At 40.8% G+C, this 7,116-nt stretch overlaps 1 long non-coding RNA gene across 1 annotated transcript; it reads left to right on the top strand.

The window, feature by feature from the left end:
• Positions 1 to 1,265: 1,265 nt before the first annotated feature.
• Positions 1,266 to 6,803, top strand: LOC116092005. The gene is made up of 2 exons (XR_004119140.1): positions 1,266 to 1,445; positions 6,461 to 6,803. It is a non-coding gene; the product is annotated as an uncharacterized LOC116092005 (long non-coding RNA).
• The last annotated feature ends 313 nt before the right edge of the window (positions 6,804 to 7,116 follow it).

Below are 7,116 nucleotides of genomic sequence, written 5' to 3'. Positions count from 1 at the left end.
ATTTCTGTTAGAATCAGCTTTTCAAAGATGTCTAAGGAAATAACATGAGTTCAGATTTAATTTTAGTTTTCAATTTTTCTACACAGTAATGTCTTATTTTTTTTTAAGGGAAAAAATCCCACCCACGTTTCATAAATGACTTGATTCACAGACCAGTTCTGTAGAACAAGACGTGTTGACAGAAAGCTGGGCTAAGAAGGGCTGGTGCGGTAGGGACTCATCCTGCACTCTTGTTCTGCATGTGTTAATTTTGGAGAGGAATTATTTACGCTACCATTGCAGATGTTTAGCCTAGAAAAGGCATGCTGTGGATAAGGGAAAGGCTGACGGGTAAGGCTCACCCTGCAAAAATGTCTGGGTCTGGAGTTTCTAACAAGCTTTTGTTTTGAATAAAAACACATACTTTCAAGGCTTTATTTTTAAATACAAGATGGAGTTTTGCTTTGTTTTGCGTTTTGAAATGAAGGTTATATTGAATTTACATTTAAGCATAGAGTTGTAGGGGGGAGATTCCCTCGTTCTCGAAATGAGTTTTGATAAAGTTCTACATATATAATCATTAAGGCAAATACCTATCTCATTAAGGCAAATACATTACTGTCCAGTGCAGAAAGTCTTGCCTGCTTTCACTAAACTAACTTTTTTCCAGTCAAAAGAAATTACATTTCCGCCTTTCGGCTAAAAGCACTCCGTTTTGTGTGCACAGTGGCACAGGTGGCTGTTGGCTGCTAATTCAAGCCGCACAGACTTCGAATGTTTCCGTCATCACAGAAGGCGCCGCTGCAATGCAGATTTGCTAAAGAATACAACAGTGTCGGTCCCAGCCAAAATTGCTACCTGCATTTACTATCTAAGGGAACATGGAGATATCCATAGAGAACAGCAGACTTGTGGAAGACAAGACGAGAGAGGCATCAGAAGTTTCCATTCCCGATACCGCGTTGCTTTTCGTTTCAAAAGCGCTGATGTATTCGTTGCTTCAGCAAGATAAGTACCAGCAGTTTCCTTCAGTTATCCTAGAGGCAGCCGCTGATCAGAGAAGCAGAAGAGGTCCACCCCATTAATAGGCAATAGAGAGCTATACAGAGAAACCCTGTCTCAAAACAAAACAAAACAAAACACCCCGGCAATAGACTGTTCCTCATAAGCCACTGTTTTCTGACAGAAGGTAGTCAATGAACATTCCACACTCAGAGGATCGGGAAAGGGGGCTGGACACACCCAATTCCATCCCCTATGATGTCAGTGACTGGGAAAGAGGGACAGCAGCTGATGTCTGTGGTGGGTAGTCCTCTCATCAGTCCTAGCAAGCATCTTTAGCAGAAGAATTGGCTGTCTGGGCAGCTATCTGATATCTAGGGGATCCAGAGAGTCTGTACAGGTAACCGAGGCCACCCACGGATATGGAATCCAATGGAAGCTGCCCAGACAGAAGACGATTGAAGGTGACTTTCCCATGGCTTAGAATCATTAAATGGAACAGTTTGTGGTCACAAGAAATAGTGGGCAGGAGGCAATAGACCTTGAGATGTGAAATTATTTCCCATAGAGATGTGAAATTATTTCCCACAGAGAAGTGATAGTGGGTAGCTCGTTTGCTAGCATGAAAAGCCCCACAATCTTTGGCTGAGCAAAGGGTTTCAACTCCAGCCGTGAATGTGTTCCTTCCAATCCAGTATCAATCGGTTTAAGTCAAATCTTATGTAACTTGGGAAAAATAAAATAGTTTCGATGTTACTTGCTGTAAGAAGAGAGTATAGCTAAGCACAGCTCATGAATATCTTATGAAGGCAGAGGCAGCTGTACTCTCATAGCTTGCCCTGAGCTTTTGTATAAATAGCCTGCAAACGTTTAGAAACAGTTCAATTGACAAGAGACTCAACTGGGGAATTAGCACATGGAACCTGCCAACTCGCCAAGAAAACTTAAATGGAATTAAAAGACTGAAGTTACTTTTAGACACCTTTTGAATTGAATTATTTAAAGTCCAGGAAGTCATCCCTTTAAAAACGTTTGTTACATTGGTTTATGTATCCTGTGTGTGTGTGCCTGTGTGTGCCACAGAGCTTGTGTGGCAGTTAGTACAGTTTGCACAAGTTGGTTCTCTCCTTCCACCCTGTGGGTTCTAGGAATTGAATTCAGACTGTAAGGCTTGGAATTAAGTGTTTTACCCTCTAAGCTTTATTACCAGACTCCAAATTATAACTTTTAATAGCAATCACAAGACCGTAGTAGTGTTTCAGCATAAAAAGAACGTTTGTAAGTATCAGCCTTTTGTTTCTCATGTTCCAAGTGAAGTTATTTGGCTCATTCAGGTGGGCTTGCCTTCACGACAAACAGTTGGTTTCTGTCCATTATTCTATATGCTAATACATTTAGGGTATGTGTTAAAATTCATAGCAAACACTTGTTTCATTTTCAAGTGAGTTAACCTACTTTCAGAATTGCAATGAGTATTTATATCTTCATTTTATAGAAAAGTATGTTGATTTAAAATGGCCCCCTTGTCATGTGTATCAGATTTCTTATTGTCATGACAAAATGCCAGATACATACACCTTATGGGAGAAAGTATTTGTTAGCTAATAGCTTCAGAAGATTCAGTCCCCACTCACTGCTGTATCGTTCCTCTATCTGCTAACACAGAGCATCAAGGTGTCAGGAGCCTGAGTTGCAAGCCTATTCACTTCCTGACAGACAGAGAGTCGGGGTGAGACAAGATATGGCTCACTGGTGACCTGCTTGCATCTCCTATAGTTTCTATCACTTCCCAGAATAGCACCATCACTTGGGACTGTTGGAGTATGCGTGTGAAGGCGAATCTCCACATATTCAGTTGTTAATTCTGTACCTACATGCAGCTCAGTGCTGGCAGGATTCTGGTATTGTCGTTTCTATGACTCATACCCAGGTTTTCTATTTTGTAAATATTTGTTTTTCCTTGCCTGCCTAAGGCAATCTGGAGTTGTATCTGATTGGCCATAATAAAGATCTGATGGCCAATAGCTGGGCAGGAAGAGGAGGGCAGATCTTCTAGACAGAGAAATCAGTGATGGGAGATTCAGCCAGCAGACATGGAGGTGAACAGGCAGAACGGAACAGAGGTAGAAATGCCATGTGGCAGGATGTAGTACCAGGATTAGTCAGGTTAGAGTAGTCTGGAGACTGCCCAGCAAAAGGTCTAAGTTTTTAAGTATTAATAAGCCTCTTTGTCATTGTTTCTATGGCTGGCAAGTCCAAGATAGTCCCTGAAGACTATAGGGGACACTTCAGTACACAGAGACAGTCCATACCTAAATATCATGAAGTAACTTTTTTCCAAAATAACGTTTTCCAAGGAAGAGCGTAGGATCGGAATTTCCTGTTTTTCTTCATCTTTTCATATATTTGTGTGATTTGGATAAGAATGTCCTCATAGACTCATACATTTGAATGTTAATCACCAGTCAGCAGAACTGTTTAACGTGGATTAGAAAACATGGACTTATTGGAGGAGTCATTCATCACTGGGTGTGGGCTATGAGGTTTCAAAAGCCCAATAAGCCCCCACTCCACCCCCCTCAAGCTGCCTGCTGCCTATGGATCAGGACATGAAGCACTCAGCTACTGATCGGGTGCCATGCCTACGTGCTCTCCACCATGATGACCATAGACTAACCCTCTGAAACTGTAAGCAAGCCCTCAGTTAAATGCTTTCTTCTGTAAGAGCTGACTTGGTCATGGTATGTCCTCACATCAATAGAGCACTAACTAAGACAAAGTGAGACTCTTAAAGGAGTTTTTTCATTCTAATTTTCTATCTTTTGTAGCTTTGTAGATGTTTCTGGGCAACTATGGCTCACAAAGCACAGTGTCAACATTGCTCCACCTAGACAGTCCTCTGTAGGCAATCCAGAGGTTTTTCTTTCCTTCTTTCTTTCTTTCTTTCTCTCTTTTTTTCTCATTTGATTGATCAGCTAATCTTAGGATGGGGTCCTGACCTTCCTCATTCCATTGTTTATGGTCTGGAATCTGGAGACTTACTCTTGGATTCCTTTACAATAAGAACTTTCAAGTCTTTCATATGTTCTCTATGAACCTTAAGATTATTATTACAGGGTTCTGGCTAGAACACCAGGAGCAAGAAAGGGGTCATTCCCTCTTCCAAATGGCCCCAAAAGCCCATATCCTCCCCATCCTCTCTTCTTCTAAGAAACAGATGCCCAAAATTGACATCTATTCCACCCAGGTATAAAGTTATGGGTCCAGAAACCAATCTAATTGGTCTGAGACTCCAAAGGAGTCCTCCAAGAGGGGTTTAAATTCCTTTTCATATCTGAAGATAACTTACATCAGAGTTCATAAGGGAAGTATTCACAAATCCAGTTCCCCATCAAGGAAGCTTTATGAAGGGGATGAACAGAGGATAAAACAAGTCTGACAGAAGGGGTGTAAAGTCCTAGGAAGGAAATTTTCCATTATACCACTGTCCTATCACTTTTCTGAGTCTGGGGGAAGGGATTTGCTGGGAAGGGACTGAGCATGAAATGGAGGAAGATAATGTGTAGGAAGAGGAGGTAGATAGGAGAGGAAGCTAAAGAGAACATAGGGGCAAAGAGGGTGAGTAGAGGGAAGGAGTGGAGTTGGGAAGGACAAAAGCCCCTGGGAAGGTGTGTTAGTAAGGCACCTGATTAGAATTATAAGGATAGGTAGTCCAAATGGACCCATAAGCATTTGACACTTCATCTTTACAGTTGTCAATTAAACCTGTTTGTGAGGAAAGACTGAATTTCTCACAGAATCCCCTCCAGTATCTACTTTAGAGCTGTCTTAGTGGACATCAATTCCTTAAATCTGCTTTTTTATCATGGACATAGTACTAAAACAACTCCTAATGCCTTACTACTATATGAATGCTACTATATGAATAAGTCAGAATATCTCAACCCTTTTCAAAGGAGTTTCTCCTTGCAGAAGATGGTAGTTAACCAGAGGGTCCCAAAGCTGGTCAATGTGCAGAGTATAAAGACTGTGGCACTTTCAGCAGCGAGTGGGACATATATATTATTTCCCTCTACCCAAGGTTCAGGGATTTTCACAGAAGTAGAGGAGACAGAATGAATGTAAGAACCAGAGGTGTCAATAACATCAAGGAAACAGTGTTTTCTAGACACAACAGGGCAACTGCACATATGAACTCACACATGAAATTGTGACAGCATGCACAACATCTGTGAGGAACATCCCCAATGCAGAGCAGGGAAGAGAATCCCACCACTAGGCAAGGAGTTACTGCCATTTCCCAGGATAGATGCTAGGAAAAGAGATACATCTTTCTTTAAAGACGTGATCCCTGGTAGGTTGACCATAGTTCTGGGCAGGCACTGCTCACATTTTCCAGGTGGGCAAACAAGTGGGACACGTTATGGAAGGAGAGTCAAAGAAATCTCAACATTGGGTGTGAAGGGATGGAGAGGTAAAAGCATGATTATGAGAATCTGTCCAATTACACTGAACAGGATTCTCAAAGAATTAAAAAATATTATTTTTAAAAATGTAAGTTTCTATAAAAACATAAAAGTTCAGTTCCTCTAAAAGGCATACCATTCGTGTATATGTGTGTGTGTGCATGTCTATGTATGTGTATGCATGTGTGTGTGTGTGTAGATATTTTATAACAGGACACCAATGCACATATTTGTAACAGGACTCTACAACATATAAAAAATATGACAAACAGAAAAGATGACTGGGTCAATTTAGAGTACACTTTGTGATTGTACCTTTCCTTTTTAAAAATAGATACAAATGGGCAAAACTCAACTGTGGAAATACGAACACAAACAGTCTGAGTCAATCAATGTTTATAGAATGTTCTACCTAGCAAAAAATACACATTTGTTGAAATGCACATGAATAATTTATTAAACCATTTGCTGATGCTTAAAATACACTTACTACATTTTAAACAATCAGGGCTGGGAAGATGGCTCAGCTGTGAAGTGCTGGCGTTGCAAGGCTGAACTCCTGAATCCAGATCCCCAGGAATCAAATAAAGGCAGTCATAGCCCACGTGCATGTGCAGTCCCTGTGTGCCTGCAGAGAATGAAGGCTGACACTGAGAAATAAATCTTTAAAAGTTAGCTTTGTTACAGTACAAAAAGTCCTGGCACCGAACAAGATTGAAAGGAGAGGAAGGGTACCCAAGGATGTCCTCTGACCCCTAGGAACACAGTGACACAGTATTGTCTGCTATGGCCATTGCATTAATTGGAGAGGGTTGCCTGTGTGACCATAGGTGGGGAGTTATTTACTTGAGCAAGAGCAACTTAGCCAGTGTTTGTATTAAAGATGGACATGACTATCCACCGCCAGCAACAATTAACTGCCCGTGACTCCTCCAAGAAGGGTGGAGCATCATGAGTGCCTCTCACCTCTATAACTGAATGTTTATGGTCTCTACCTTGCACTGTCTTTTCAGGTGTCCAGAGCTGCTAGGAGTCCAGACCTTCAAAAACCATGCCATGTCTAGAAGAACAACAGCTTTATACAGCACTCCTTCCCACCCTATAGCTATTACAGTCTTTCTGTACCCCTTTTTCTTCATTCCCTGAGCCCTGAATGGAGATATTTATTCAGATATCCAGTTTAGAGAGAAGCACTCGGTAACCATACACTCTCACATTAAGAGACTCTGCATTAAGCATTCCCCAGTACTTGTAAGATTAGGAATCACTAGATAAGTGGTTTTTCAACTTTCCTAACCCTTTAAGTTCCTCATGTTGTAGTGACCCCCCCCAACCATAAAATTATTTTTGTTGCAACTTCATACTGGTAATTTTGTTACTGTCATGAATTGTAATGTAAACATCTGGTTTGCAGATATCTGGAAAATGACCCCTAAAGAAATTACAGTTCACAGGTTGGGAACTACTGCATTAAAGGGAAAGCAATAGCTTTGGCTATTTAAATCATAAATAAGATAGATCTTTTATCTTAGATACAATATTCTAGCCTAAGAAACTACAAGGAGGAAGGAAAATTAAACATAATAGATGAAATAAATAACTAGAAATGTTGAACAGAGAAAATAATGCTATCCCAGAACTCATAGGAAATATCCAAACGCAACAATAA

The sequence above is a fragment of the Mastomys coucha genome, unplaced genomic scaffold (genome assembly GCF_008632895.1).
Source record: "Mastomys coucha isolate ucsf_1 unplaced genomic scaffold, UCSF_Mcou_1 pScaffold15, whole genome shotgun sequence".
In the NCBI taxonomy this organism is placed as follows: domain Eukaryota; kingdom Metazoa; phylum Chordata; class Mammalia; order Rodentia; family Muridae; genus Mastomys; species Mastomys coucha.
Note: the sequence above shows the minus strand (reverse complement) of the source record. Positions and strands in the feature narration are given on the sequence as shown.